The following is a 16277-nucleotide window of genomic DNA, read 5'->3' as shown; positions in this document are numbered from 1 at the left end:
CTTCAGTGCACGGGGAGCTGCGGGGGGTGGGGGCAGGGCCTACCTGGCTTTACCTCTTATACTTTGTTTTTATACTTTTCTGCTGGATGGTTAAGACCAAGATAAAGCAACACCGATGCAACAAGAGTTGTAGCTTTTGGTCTGATAAGGTCAGTGAAATTCCTTCAGGATTTATCCTGAGATCCTGTACCTCAGATTGTACATCCTTTCTCAGTGTCAGCCATGTGGATGACACATGGCCATTGCTTGGCCAATATGCTTTCTGTGAAAGCCTGAGAGAATGTGTCTCTCGATGTGACTCTCCTTAGGCACACACTACATCATAGAACACTTTCCTCTTTGGTCCCATGATCTCCTTGATCAGAAAATTTGGGATACTACTGAGTTACATGACATTACGGTACAAGTTCTCATATGGCCTGAGTCTTAATTGATCTTGGAAGGCTAGGGCCAAAATGTTGGCTTTCCTTGTGGCTCTCCTTTTTCTCTAATTTTGGTCTGCAAACTTAGGTTGTTAACATTCCAGAACAGAAGCTTATTGTTATTACCATACAACGGAGGCTATTAAGCTTAACCTCACTATCTGTCTGAATATCAAATATCTTAGGCATAATATGGAACAGGTATTTTTCATCAAGTATTGATATGTTGAACTTTAAGTTCCTACAGAATATGATGAAAAAACATTTAAAAAATATACTTTAAAAATAGGCATAAATAATTATTTAATTCTTATGTTTACACATAAGTCCAGAAATCTAACCATATACAACCCTGTAGCAGGACAATCCTGCAACATTCCTTTTCCTGTCTCCTGCCTTCATTCACCACCCCCTTTTTGAACAATCATCTACCCAAGAGACAGCATGGCAGCAACTGGCATATCATGATAAGCAGCCCATATTCAGAAGACCAGAATGACAGGCACTCCAAGCATGAACCTACTATTATAAATTGGCATTTTCAGTGCAGTTGCTTAGTTCACAGGTATCAGTATATATAGTTAGTCAGGTTGAGAATCATTCCAATTAACTGCTAGATTCACAAATCTTCTGAATATTCTCAGGATCATTGCCTTACCCAACTTCTACATATAACTGTATGGCTTGCCCCTGTCATGTTTCTTAATTCTTCATTTTGCTCTCTTTTCATTGTCTAGTCCTCAAGCTCTTGCTTTCCTTTTAGTTCTATTATACCTTTCTATTTGTATTTCTTCTTTTGAGTTCTTATACTAGGGAAACTATACAATATTTATACATGAGTGTCTGGTTTATTTCACTTATGAATACATCTTCACGTGGCATCCAGTTCAATAAAAAGGCTTCAAATTTCTTATTCTTTATAGCTGAGTAATACTCCATTGTATAAAAATATCACATCTTTTTCATCCATTCCTAACATGATGGGCATCTTGGTTGCTTCCAAGATTTGACTATCACAAATTCTGCTGCAATAAACATAGGCACACATGTTATTTGATTTTTGTTCATGAACTCTTTGCCTTCCCCTTTGTCTTCAAGAGTTCTTCCTACTTTCTCTTCCAGTAGTATTTGTGCTCCTGTTTTAATGTTTAGATCTTTGATCCATTTTGACTTTAATACTGTATGAAAAATAACTTTGCATGTTATACCTAATATGTTTCATAGGGGCCGGTGAGATGGCTCAGTAGAATAAGCACTTCCCTGGCAAGTACAAGGGCCTGAGTTCAATCCCTGGTTCTGCAAAATAAATAAATAAATAAATAAATAAATAAATAAATAGCTTGCCCTAATATGTTTCATGTTGAGACAGATAATGAGGTTAAGCTTCTCCTCTGAAGGGTTAACAACTTAAGTTTTCAGACCAAAATTAGAGAAAATGGAGGGCCACAAGGAAAGCCAACATTTTGGCCCTAGCCTTCCAAGGTCAATTAAGACTCAGGACATACGAGAACTTGTACTGTAATGTCATATAACTCAGTAGTGTCCCAAATTTTCTGATCAAGGAGATTATGGGGCCAAAGCGGAAAGTGATCGATGATGTAGAGTGTGCCTAAGGAGAGTCACATGGAGAGAAAACTTCTCTCAGGCTTTCACAGAGAGCACATTGGCCAAGCAATGGCCATGACTCATCCACATGGCTGATGCTGACAAAGGTTCTACAATCTGAGGTACAGGATCCTGAGGGGATTTCACTGACCTTATCAGACCCAAAAGCTACAACTCTTGTTGCATAGGTCCTGCTTTACCTTGGTCTTAACCATCCAGAATGAAAGTATAAAAACAAAGTACAAGAAATAAAGCCATGCTGTTATGTTGAGCTATAGGGGACTCAGGTCAACAATTTCTGACATTTCCAGTGAAACAGAAGACCCAATACTATTATGGTTTACTGGAGTCTTTTATAATATTTTGCTGAGTTAACACACCTGTAATATTCAAATGACGGAACTAAACAAAAAGGGGAATATATAAATGAATGTCCATTTGTGTCTGTGTATTCAAAATGGTTAGTACAGATATATAGTTACATTCTCTTAATGAATAGAGGTATTTGTTCTAATACTGTTTGTAAATAGAATATCATGCCTGCATCTTGAAGAGCAATTAACCACTAGGAAGAGAGTATGTAATGTGATAATTATTGAAACTGCCTTACCAATTTGGTTTGAAAATGTCTCATTGCTATTTGTCTCTCGATAAAATTATGGGAAAAAAAAAGGAAGGACCTCCATGTATTATTTGGCCCACTCAAAGTGAGAACTGGCACCTTCTCTGGTACTCTCTCCTGCTTCCTTAGAACAGAATATTCACTGGGAAATGCCAGAAGCTCAGGGTTTTCATTGTATATCTGCCAAGGCAAGACTAATGTCTAAAGGAAGGGAAATAGCCTGTAGCCTGTGAATTGCTGGGACCGCTGGGGTCAGATGGAACATCCTTTGCTCTTGCCACAGTATTTAAATCTTAACTTGCAACATGGGGCCATGAATGCTTGCTTCTTCTGTGAGGCAACTGCAACTTTAATCAATTTCCCAAAGGAATGTGACTCCAAAGATTTATCTAAAATGTACAATAGAGTTTGCATAGCTAATCATTAATGAGGAAGAGATAATTAAGAAAAACAACAAACACAGAATCCACAAATGGTCAGGAATTGAACCCGGGGCCTTTGTACTGAGCTGCATCTCCAATTTTTCTGCATGTTTTCAAACTTTGAGACAGTCTCGCTAAGTACCAAATTTGGTCATGCTGGCCTCAAATTTGTGATTTTCCTACCTCAGCCCCTCAAAGTGCTCCAGTCTTGTTTTGAAAAGACAGAATGCTGCAGACATGTTTCCATTTTCTTCCTCTCCTAGAGCTAACGGCCTAAGCATACACTGGTGAGGACCTCTCTCATATGCATTTTTTGTAGTCATTTTTGTCTGCACAGAACACCACTGGCCCGCCAACCTTCTCTGCAAAATTTAGGATAGTAAATATTTAGAGTTTGCAAGTTTCTGTTGAGTACTTCATTTTTAAATTTCTAAACATGTTTTACAAATCATCAAAACTATAAAAAAAGTTTTGGGGTCTATGACATAAAAAGGTGGACTGGAACCTGGATTTGGTCATGTAGAGACAGATTTCCCACCCCGAATATTTACCTACCCTTGAGGGGTCTTGTTTTGACTTTTCTTTTCCTTTTCTTTATTTTTGTTTAACAAATTGCATACAATGGAATCACCTTGTTGGTACTGTATTCTTGCAAAACTTCTGTTTTGTATACAGTATTATGAGATGTATGTAAATTGATACATGTTGATTTCTTGTTTGCTTTCTTTGTGTTACAGTATAAGAATTGAACCCAGGAATTGTGGCCAGCATTTCAAACAGCAGTGAAACCAGATCACTGGTGCAATTCAGGGAGTTGCAAGACTTCTCAGCTCAGGTTGGCCAAATAGCTCAGAGGATTAAAGCCGGGCCCGCTGAGATGGCAATTGAGACTGGGCGTGGTGGTGCCCACCTGTAATCCCAGCTCTTGGGAGGCTATAAACAGGCAGATCACTATGAGGCCGATCTAGTAGTGAGATGCTGAACACCCTGTAGACTCTTCCCTAACATACAAAAAATAAAGAAAAAAGACTTCCTAGCTCATTGGACACATAAAAGAGATAAGACAACAGTGAATTTACTGATATTCTAGACTGTTTATGAATAAAATGCTTTGGGGAAAAAAAGATGCTTTGGGAGGAGATCTGGTTAGAAATGATAAGATATGAGTTTTGAGGTTTAGGATATAAACATGTTTATAAATTACTAGAAGATTAATATCAAAGTAGTTATGTGACAAATTAAGGTTACTAGAAAATTAAAATTATGTATATACCTGCCAGAAGAAGGTGAAAATTCGATTTAGTACTTGTTGTCCCAATGTGGTAGAACTCCCTTCTTCTGTGAGAACTTTTATGGCTTGTACAGTAAAGTGGATCATTACTCATTAAAATAGGTGAAAGTGAAAGAAATAAGATGACCGAAGCATCTTATTATGTTTCCCTCGTAAAGGAAATGAAATAGTGCAAAAGATAACTTCACAAAAATCTGTTGTATTTCTATACACAAGGAATACATAATCCAAAACATTAGAAGGATAATTTCATTAACATTACCATCAAAACAAATGAAATGTTCAGAAATAAAATTAACTAAAGAGAAAGAAAACTTGTATGCATAAGACTAGAAAATGTTGCTGAAAAGAGCAAAATAAATAAAACGTCGTTTTGCATTAGAAGATTTACTATTAATACCATTAAGATGGCAACGCTACCCCAAGTGATCTGCACGTTGGATACAATCTCTGTCAAAATTTTAATGACTTTTTTTTTTTTTGCAAAAATAGAGTAAACCCGTGTGAGTGAGATGACCCAAGGCCCGCTGGATCCTGAATAGACCCAGAGTGCAGGCCCAGCAAGTGAGTGAGAAGATTAGGGGCCCAGGCCCAGCATGTGAGTGAGACCACCCAGGGCCCTCGGATCTTCATTCCACCCAGAGTGCAGGCCCAGCCAGGAACCCTTCAGCAGAACTCCCTGCAAAGAGGCTAGAGACAAGACCCACCCAGCTGATTCAGGAGCAGAACATCTTGCCAGAGAGACACAAAGGGTTCAACTCTAACGCCTGCAGCAGAAAGAAGTGGAGCACACACCCAGAACCAAACAACACCCACCTGGAAGAATCTGAACTTCATAGATCAGGACCTGGTGCTAAGGTAATAACTCTATCTAAGCTCTACATCTAAGGTCAGAAGACAGTGGTATACAAAATGACAAAGAGAAGGAACAAAATGCAGTCTCAGGCCCCGAGTCCACCCAGTACAACTGCAGATGACACTAGTACTGAGGAAACTGGAAATCACACACCAGATATCTCTGAAATAATAGCGTTGGCAGTAAGGAAACAATTGCAGAAAGGTATAGAAGAAATCAGATAAGAAATAACTTTGGAACTAAAAAATTTAGTGATGACTATAATCAAGGAAGTACTAAGTGCTTCTAAAGAATACACTGATAAAAAAATAGAGCAGAATATAAAAATGATGGAACCCCTGAATAAACAATTTAGGAAAGAAATAGAATCTATGAAACAGGTTCAAAGTGATATACAGGAAATTAAAACCTCAATCACAAGCTGGCAAAACCATTTGAGTGAAAGTGAAAATAGACTTTCTGACTTTAAGGATACCATTGCGGCTAGTGAAAAGTAAGAAAAGATCTCTTTAAAACAACTAGGATGCAGGAAAAAATAATTCAATACCTGCAAGACTATGCAAAGATTCAACACACTCTACAAATGGACTTCTCTTCCACCCTATGGGTCATGATTCCACCTGAGTCTACAGGGTGGATTTCAAAGAAATAGCTGTAGCTCAGTCCCACAAGTGACGCCTAGCCACCAGTGACTGTCACGGTCATTATGCATGTCCACAACACACTAGAACTTTGTGCGATATCCTATCTTCAAACTGTTAGAAATGCTGGTCATTTATTTGCCATTCCAGTATTTATCTTATGTTTTACTCTTAGTACTTCTTTGCTATTATTAAAACCTTTTCTTAGTTCAATTGTTCTGAAACATTTAATTTTTAATTAATTAGCATTTAATTTTCTGAAAATTGCTTAATCTTAATTTTTGCTTTAAAATTTATACTATAACACACCTATAATATTCAATAATGGAACTTAGAAAAAATGAGGTATACAGATGAATGTCCATTTTGTATCTGTGTATTCAAAGTGGTTGGGATAGATATATAGTTACATTCTGTTAATGAATAGAATGATTTGTTCTAATGGTGTTTGTAAATAGGATCACAAGTCTGCATCTTGTACAGCAATTAACCACTAAGAAGAATATATGCAGTGTATTATTTGTTGAAAAATAAAAAAAAATAAAATAAAATAAATAAAATAAAATTTATACTATATCTTTGACTTGCAATTTATATAAAAGACATTGTATGATATCTTCTCCTAGTATTAGAAACTTTAAAAAGTATAAAAGTAAAAATAAAAATAAATAAATAAACTACAGGTCTAAAAAAAAAGAAATAGAGTAAACCATACTAACATCTATCTGAAATTTCAAAGCACATTTACAGTAAAGGGGATCTTGAAAATGAGAAAGAAATGTTCTAGGATTCACACTTTTTTATTTTAAAACTTATTAAAAAGTTATAATAATTAAAACAATGTGGATTCATATAAAGACAGATATGTACAACAAAGGAATGCAATAAAGAATGCAGAAATAAGACCTCACTTATATGGCCAATTGAATTTCTACAACAATGCTAAGACCATTCATTGTAGAGAGCAGTCTTTTTAAACACATGGATATCAAATTGTAATGATAGAAAATTAGAAATATATGAAGAGAAGAATCTGGATGATGACCTTCTACTATACACAGCAATGAACTCAAAATAGATCAATTATTTCAACATAAGAGGTAAAAATATAAAACTCTTAGAACAAATTATAGGACAAATATTTGTGACTTTGAATTTGGCAATAATTTCTTGAAAACAACACCAGACCTATAGGCAACAAAAGAAAAGAATAGATAAATTCTACTACATCAAAGTTCAAGGCTTTTGTGCATACCAGCAACAGAATGAAAACCAAGATGTATCCACAATGTATAAGGAACTCTTCAACTCAACAAAAAATAAAAACAAACACCTTCATTAACAAATGAGAAAGAGAACTGGATGCATGCCCCACACCTACTATTCTAGCACTGTGGGAAACTGAGGTAGAAGAATTGCAAGTCAAAGTCAAAGACCCTATGGTCAATCCCCAGTAACACACACACACACACACACACACACACACACACACACACACAGAATTACCCTTTGATCCAGCATATACACAGATACTTGTTAACGGCACATTGTTTTTAGTACCAAAAGGCATGAGCAACCAAAGTGTCTACCAACAGTTGAACAGCTGCTAAGGTTTTTAGGAAGAAAAAATAAAAAACCTGGTGATGGATGATGGTGACAGTTGCACAACACTGTGAATGTACTTCATGCTCCTAAACTGTGTGACAAAAAATAATTGCTGCAAAAACTGGTAAAAGAGTAAACTTCATGTTATGAATCTTCTATCACAACACAAAAGGCAATTGTACAACAATATCAACCATGTATGTTTCTTTATGTTTATTTATGCATCATGAAAAAATAATAGTGGTAAACTGTGTGTGCTAGGATGGAGGTAGGAAGGGATTATTTTAAAACCTGTTTTAATCTGTTTTTTTGAGAGTTTACTTAAGTGTTTTGGGTGTCCAGGGAAAGAAGTGATTTCCTTACCCTAGGAGACTTTATAGTAGGGTTGTTGGTTGTCAGGTAAAAGTTCTATCTAGTAGTCTGGATGCCTAAACCTTTATATTATGCCCTATTTATAGTGCCTCCTTTCTGATAGACCAGAGCCTTTCTGTCTGTACACGTTGTCATTTTGCACCTACTTATGATCTGGCTGGTAATACTTTTGAATGTGGCAGGGTTGTGGTTGACTTTGGTGTGATAAAACATAGACTTAGAGAAGGTCATTTGATACCAGCTACTCAGGTGAGGTAGGAGAATCAGGAGGCTGAGGCAGCCTGGACAATTTAGCAAGACCTTGTTTCACAATAAAATACTAAATAGGCTTGGAGATATAAGAGTACTCAATTGTCAGTACAAAAAATTAAAAAAAATAAACTTAAGTATATTCATGTTTAAAGTTTATTTGAATATCCATGAATTTGGCAACACCAGGTTCTGTGCTCACTCAAGAGGTGCCAGGGAAAACTTTATAAAGTGCTTGTAGAAGCAAGACAAAGAAAATGTTTGACTGGTTGAAAGTGGAAAATCTGTATTTAGAAGCTAGTTTGTAGTTTCTGATTGGTAAAATCTTTAGAGGCTAGCTGGTGGTTTGGGGCTAGTTAATGTCAATTTTTGTTTACTGTTTACAGGGACTTTTACTTTGGTTTGCTTACCTAGGAATCCAAGATGCTGAAGTTGCCTTGGCCTGATGGCTTCCCAGTAGTTTGTCTCAAAGAGATCATTTTTGTCTCTTGAACCACATAGTAAATCGTGAGACCAGGCCGTGTGCAAAGTGTGCATCACATCAACCCAGATCAAATAAATGGCAGAAACTGACAAAATATATTAACTGATTCCAAAATTAAATTAAGCTAATTTGGCATGATATGTTTTGTAGTGTCTTTTCCTCGTCTCCTTATAATTAGTGTATATGGATAATTAAGAAATTACTGTGAAAGATAAAATTCTTGTGTCTCTTCACTTAATGAGAAATAAGTTTCCTAAACTTGATCTCAATCACTTACATTGCTTTGTTTCTGAAGAGCTCATTTGTGTTGAGTCCTGTGCAAATCAATCCTGAAGTCCTTGAAGCTTGATTTGTTTGGCACTGAGGATTGAGCCCGTGACCTTTGCACTGAGCCATGTCCCCAGACCGTTTTTTAATTTTCATTTTTTGCGTAGTATAAAACAGGAGAACTGGGAGTTTCAACAGAATGTTTGTGTTTGCAGAAATGAGACAAAGCAAATGCTGACAGGTAAGTGAATGAACCATTTCAAAATATAAAGGCAAAAGGGGAAACAGTTTGGGGTGCGCAAAAGGGGAAACAATTTGTGCTTACTTTAGAAAAGTCATTTCATAATAATTTAAATTACAGGGGCTCACAGGTTTTCTCTCCAGGATAAAGCTCAGGGTTGTTTTCCCCACCAGATCACTTATACATTTTGTTGCAAAACAATAAACATCATCTCCATGAAGAATTTTTAAGAAGGTAGCAAAACCACATGCATAACTGGTTGTCTATTAATGACAAGATTGCAGGAAAAATTGTATGTTGTAAAGCAGTATAGAAATTTCTCAAGATAGTTCAATTGATATTCCCTCAGATATTGCTTTCTTAAGATCCAATATTTTAAGGACTTGGGCTTAATAATGATTATTCTGAGCCAATTTACTGCAAGTGTTGAAGAATGGTCAATCTAGAGCACAGCATGTGCAATGTATTGCTGTACAGATTTGTGGTTGATTAATGCCAAAGTGGTACACATAGGAATACCAAGTTATTGGGTGCTGGAAAGTCTCCTTCAAGAGGAGTTTCTTCCTTTCTTTCTTTTACTTTATTTTTAAAATTAATTTTATTAAGAAACAAATAGCAATGAAACAGTTTCAAAACAGTTTAGTAGGACAGTTGCAATAATTAATACATTGCATATTGTTGTCTTCCTAGTAGTTATTCATAGCACAAGATGCAGATGTGATAACCTGTCCAAAGACTTTTTGTACAAATCTTTCTTCTCATTGAATTAAGACAAAGTAGCTGTATATCTATACTAACTATTTAGTATATACAGATACAAACTGGTCGTTCTTTTGTATCCCCTTTTTTGTTTACTTTTGTCAGAGATAGGCATTCAATTGCCATTAAAATGTTGTAGGTGCATGAATTCAGCAAAATAATCCAATATAGTCCAGTAGTCTATAATAGTAGTGGGTTATCCATAGGACTGGCAATGTCAGAAGTTGTTGATGAGCCTTTTACAGCTCAGCATATTAATATGGATTTACTTTTGATACTTTGTTTTTGAATTTTCTGCTGGATGGTTAAGACTAAGATAAAGCAAGACCTATATAACAAGAAATGTAACTTTTGTGTCTGACAAGGTCAGTCAAATCCCCACAGGATTCACCCTGGAACACTGTACCACAGTTTGTAGATCCTTTATCAGTGTCAGCCATGTGGATGAGTCACGGTCATTGCTTGCTCAACTTGCTCTCTGTGAAAGCCTGAAAGAATGTTTTCTCTCCATGTGACTCTCCTTAGGCACACTCTACATCATCGATCACATTCCTCTGTGGCCCCATAATCTCCTTGATCAGAAAATTTGGGACATCACTGAGTTACAGGATGTTACAGCACAGGTTCTCCTATGTCCTGAGTCCTCACTGACCTTGAAAGGCTAGGGCCAAAATGTTGACTGTCCTTGCAGCCCTTCTTTTTCTCTAATTTTTGTTGTGCAAACTTAAGTTGTTAACTGTCCAGAAGAGAAGTTTATTGATATTATTACTCTATAACATAGGCAGTTGAGCTTAACCACACTATCTGTCTGAATATCAAACATCTTTGACATAACAGGAAACAGATATTTTCAATCAAGTATTGATATTTTAAACTTTAAATCCCTACAGAATATGAAGGAAAAAAAGAAAAAAAATATTTAAAAATAGGAATAAACAATTATATTCTTACACAGAAATTTAGAAATTTAACCATATACAGCATTGTAGCAGGACAGTTCTATGACTTTTTTTCTTGTCTCTTGTTTTCATTTATTACCCCTTTTTTTTTTTAAAACAAACTTTACTTGAGAGACAGTATAGCGGTAATTGGTATGACATGACAAGCAGTACTAGCCATCTATGAAATGCAAATTAAAACAACACTGAGATACCATTTCACCCCAGAAAGAATGGTTATCATAAAGAAATGAACCAACAACAAATGCTACAGAGGCTGTGGGGAAAAAGGAACCCTTGTCCACCGATGGTGGGATGTAGACTGGTGCAAGCATTATGGACATCAGTGTGGAGACTTCTTAAAAAACTACTACTGGAAATCCCATTGAATCCAGCTATCCCCCTACTGGGAATTTTCCCAGAGAATCTGAAAATATCATATCATAGTGATATATGTGCACCTATGTTTATAGCAGCACTATTTGTGATAGCCAAATCTTGGAAACAGCCAAGATGTTTGTAACCTGAGGAATGAATGAAAAAGATGTGGTATTTTTATACAATTGAGTATCACTCAGCTATAAAGAATGAGAAACTCAAAGCCTTTATATTTAAGTGAATGCCACTTGAAGATATACTATTATATATATATATATGTATATATATATATATGTGTGTGTGTGTGGTGTGTGTGTGTTTCACTATATTTATATCTTTGTAACTAACAGATCACACATGTATCCCCAGTCAGCTTATGACACCCTAATCTCCTGCCTCTGTGACACACAGTAATGGTGACAGACTCATTATTCTATTATGGAAGTTTCACAACAGGCTATTGTCCCCACTTGATGAAAAGACCCGCATATTTCCACAACAAGAACAGTATTTGTAAATGCAGGCATGAGTTTTTAAGAAAGAGCATTGGATATTCTCAAATATTCAATACATAGCATTTTTCCTCCAATGCTCGAACTTGAACTCAGAGCTTAGTATCCCCCTCAACTCCCCACTCAGTGAGGACTCCAGGACTCACCTTTCCTGTTTTATTTTGGTATCAGACCTTGGTATGTTGTCCAGCTTGGCCTTAAACTTGCAATCCTTCTGTCTCATTTTCTCTAGGAGCTAGAAAAATAGGCATAGTAACCATGAACCATAATTTATTTCTGTGACCCTACTATCCTGTTTCCTATTGGTGCAAAATCTAGAAAACTTACTAGGAGTATTACTAGCAAAGTTATTAGGACTTCTAGCATATCTAGACGTGCTTTTCAGGGATCGTAAGTGTCTGGTATGCAAGTTTCAAAACCCTCTTTACCACTAACATTCACCTCATGGTGGGGTGCAATGTGTGCAGTCAAAGAGTCTCTACTGCATTGGGGGCAAGAGCGGACATGGGGCCCAGCACTCTCAAGAACTATACATATTCTTATGTATAGTTTTGTCCAGTTTGGCTACTGAGCCACGGGCAGTTCTGAGTCTACAACTTTGTCCCCTTGCAGTAGAGAATTACTAAGTTGTTGACTTGGTGTCTATTCTTGGTAGGTGTAATATTAGAGTATTGTTGAATAGTCAGGCATCATTGAGAGTCCAGCTCTTGTAAATCCTGCTCCTCATCAGAAATGACCAAGCCCTAGCAAAGTCGTTTTTGAAGAGGATACAACTTCCAGTGTTAATGAGGACAAATTGAGATTCCCTAAGTATCCAAACTGCTGCAATCATTGTAGTCACCACGGGAGTCAAGCTTGTAATGTGGCACTCAGGGTGTGCTTGCAGTCTAAGGGTCTAAATTCCTATGATTCAGAACTCATTATTTGCTTATATGCCACAAAAAGAAAATGAAGAGAGATTGAACAATCTAGGCGTCTCCTATTTTTAGCATGAAAGTTTCCAAAATCAAGTTCTACAAATTTGACAAGGAACTTAAAAATTTTCAACTAGAATCTCAGAGATATAGAGATACCAGGCTGGGGATGCAAATGAAGAACAAAATGGTTCAGGAGAGGCTGAGATACAATGGACAGTGTGTGACTCATTTTCAGAGGCAATTACTTAGTTCCAGCCCTACCACCTTGGAAATATGGGTTTTTAAGGTTGGATTCATCCTTAGGCTTGGGTTTGATTTCACAATTGCCAGTGTCTGGTTTAGTAGAAAGTGCAGTAGACTAGAAATAACAAGATCTGTGTGCAAAACCACTGTCCTCTATGGTTATAAAATCTTTGACAAGCTAATTTCTGTGGCACCTCCCCCACACCTGTTTCTGAAACAGAAATGAGATCATGGCACAAAATTATTGTGTGCATGAAATCACTGACTGTAAGTGAAAGGTGTTTGAGATAGGAAAGTCTCACTTCATGGACCTAAGGAAAAACCGAGAAAGAATTTTTGAACTTTGAGAGTCAAAAGGTTTTTACAATTCAGTAAAATGATGGAGGTTGTAAGCCAGAGTAGCATCTTTAGAAAAGGCTTCCTTGGGCCGGGGAGATAGCTCAGTACAGTAAGCATTTGCCTGGCAAGTGCAGGGTCCTGAGTTCAATCCTGGTAAAAAAAAAAAAAAAAAAAAAAAAAAAAGCTTTTTTGTGTTTTGAAAAGAGGTGATGGTTCTTTTAAGTTATGTATTGCTTTTAATAGTTTTTAAATTGTTTTTCTTTTAAAATGAAAAAAATAACATGAAAAAAATTCAGTAGCCATGGGATTAATTTTCCCCCAGCCCTTCCTTGGTACTGGGGATGGAATCCCAGGTTTTTGCACTGAGATACATTGCTCGCCCCCATTTTATATTTTATTTTGCAACAGGGTCTTGCTAGATTGTGCAATTGCTCAAGCTGAGCTTGAGCTTCTGATGTGCCTGCCTCATCCTTACCTGTGTTATAGGTGCATGCCATCATGCACAGCCATATGCATTGATTTCTGTTGTGGCTTTTGAGACAGGGCCTCACTGTGTAGTTCTGGCTGACTTTTTCTTTTTTAATAGTTAAGTTTATTGGTACAATTTAGATATGTGTAACGATCACACTCATCCTAGAGAACTTGTACCTGTACATGATGTATTTTAGTTCCTCCTTTTCCCCATTTCCTTCCCTTCTGTTCAATCCCTCTTCCCTTCCTTATTCATAAAGCTTTGTTTTCTATGCTTTTCATATGCTTACTCTTTTTTCTTTTCTCTTCTATTACCCCACTTCCCCTTTCCTTTTTAATGACTACTTATTTCACAATATCTATAATACATTTTGGTTCTCGTTTGCACTTTCAGTTTCTCATATCAGAGATACCATGTGATATGTATACATGTGTCCAGTTTATATTAACTAGCAGTGTGGCCTCAAAGTCAATCGATTTAGCTGTAGATATCTCAAACTTATCCTTCTTTATGGCTGAGTAGTACTCCACTGTATTAAAAAAGGAACGTCTTTTTTATTCATTTGTCAATTGATGGGTATTTGGGTGGTTTCTAAGGTTTAGCTATTAGAAACTGCTGCTATAACTATGGACACACATATATTGTTTGGTACAATGTTTTCAGTTCTTCTAGAAAAACATCTAAGTGGGGAATGGCTGGATTGAATGGTGCTGTTTTTTTCTTTATTATTTATGTGGGGGGGGGCGGCTCAGCCCACCAGGGGGCGGGGCTGGCTGGCATATGGTGCTGGGGGACTGAACCGTGGTCTCTCTGATTTGCTAAGCTTGTTCCATGTAGGTGCTTCAGACCACTGAGCCATCTCACCAGCCCCTGAATGGTACTGTTAATCCTAGGTTTTTGAGGAATCTTCACACTGATTTCCACAGTGACTATACCAGTCTACACTACAACCACCAGTGGAGAAGGGTTCTTTCTCCCCACAGCCTTGCCAGTATTTGTTATTCATTGATTTTTTTCTACTGTGCCCCAAGCTTCTTTATTTAAAATCAAAATGATGGGGGGGGGGTTAAAATCAAGAGCATAATTGAACTTCAGCTTCCCTCCGACTGGTTCCTCCAAATTCTCTACCCGCACCCTCTGTGCTTCTAATTGCTTCTTTAGTGTATGAAGAACTTAACCCCAAAGCTCTGCTAGATTCCAGCTTTTTTCTAGCTCCTCCCCATCCTCTGCCTGGCATCCCTGCTAGGACAGTGCTGCCTCAGCCTCAGTTTGTGTGCATCGGAGAGCCCAGGGTGGCCACAGGCACAGGGTAGGGGAGGCTTCCACCCTCTGGGAAAGGGACAGAGGAATACAGCATGGTGAAGTGGGGACTTCCAAAGCCTGGGGTGCCAAAGTGGTGCCCTGGGGCCAGAGGAAAGGACACAGGGGCCCCTGGGAAAGGGGACCCTGCAGCCTCATACTCCTCTCCTGGGAATAGTCACTGCCTGATCATTTGCCCTTCTGGCATCGGTTACAGAATCACACTTGAACCATGTCCTTTTACAGCCCCAGCTGCTGAGCGATGCAGCTGATCCGCTGCAGCGTGGGCTTCGGGTACTGCAAGAACACGTTCTCCAGGTTGCCTCTCAATTGTTTCTCAATGCTCTTACACTTTCTCTTGTGGGCCTGCTGGAGGCTTTCCGTTTTGCATCTCTCATGCAGGTTCTAGTTGTTGTTGTCTTCGGCCTCCTCAACCCACCTTTGCAGCAGGGGCCGCAGCTTGCACATGTTCTTGAAGCTGAGCTGCAGCACTACGAAGCAGCAGATGGTTGTCTGGCTGAACATCTTCCCAAAGACAGCACCCAGGGTGAGCCCCTCATCAGACCAAGTGTACCCCAGGGTGATCCTCTTTTGCTTCAACAGCTTGGCAAACTGATCCGGTTCTTCCTGCAGGGCGTTGATGTCCTGGGACTCCTCGGGGTTTGGCTCCAGCTTCTTCTCCACCTTCATTCCTCTGGGTGGTGCAGAGATCAGGAGAGGACCCCTCTGAGCTGCTTGCCACCCCAGCCTCCACCTTATCCTCGGTGTGTGTGCTCTCCAGGCCAACTTGGGGTGCCAGGTCTATGCAAACCTGAGATCCACAGCATGCCGTCACCCCTCCACAGAACTCATTTGGCTGGAGACACAGAGGGACATCCCACAGCTTCGAGCCCAGCCCAACCACATGCCCCACTCCTGGCCCCCAAAGAGGGCCTTGGAAGCCAAGCCAGGTTAGTGAGTCAACCCAGCCTAGCTCCAGCCCTCATGGGTTGCTACCACTCCTGCCAGGCAGGGGCAAGAAGGCAAAGTTGGAAGCAGGTGTCTGGCCATGGAAGGGAGGGAACCCCCAGGTGGAGGCCTGGAGAAATCTCATTGATTTGTTGATAATATCCATTCTTCCTGGAGGGAGATAGAACTCAGAATTGTTTTAATTTGCAGCTCTCGAATGAACAGTGATGTTAAATGATTTTTTATGTGTATTTGACATTTGTACTTCTCCTAAGAAGTATCTATTCATTTTAGATGCTCATCTTGATTTTTTTTAATGTGTGTGGTCTGATTTTTTCAGCTCTTTATGTTCTAGATTTTAGTTCTTTGTCTGAAGAACAAATGCCTTAGACTCT

At 38.3% G+C, this 16277-nt stretch overlaps 1 pseudogene; it reads right to left on the bottom strand.

Moving 5' to 3' along the window:
* Window positions 1–14899: 14899 nt before the first annotated feature.
* Window positions 14900–16048, bottom strand: LOC101588396 (annotated as a pseudogene).
* Between the last annotated feature and the right edge of the window lie 229 nt (window positions 16049–16277).

The sequence above is a fragment of the Octodon degus genome, unplaced genomic scaffold (assembly GCF_000260255.1).
Source record: "Octodon degus isolate 3935 unplaced genomic scaffold, OctDeg1.0 scaffold00110, whole genome shotgun sequence".
Lineage (NCBI taxonomy): Eukaryota > Metazoa > Chordata > Mammalia > Rodentia > Octodontidae > Octodon > Octodon degus.
The sequence above is the reverse complement of the archived record's forward strand: the minus strand, read 5'-3'. Positions and strand labels throughout refer to the sequence as shown.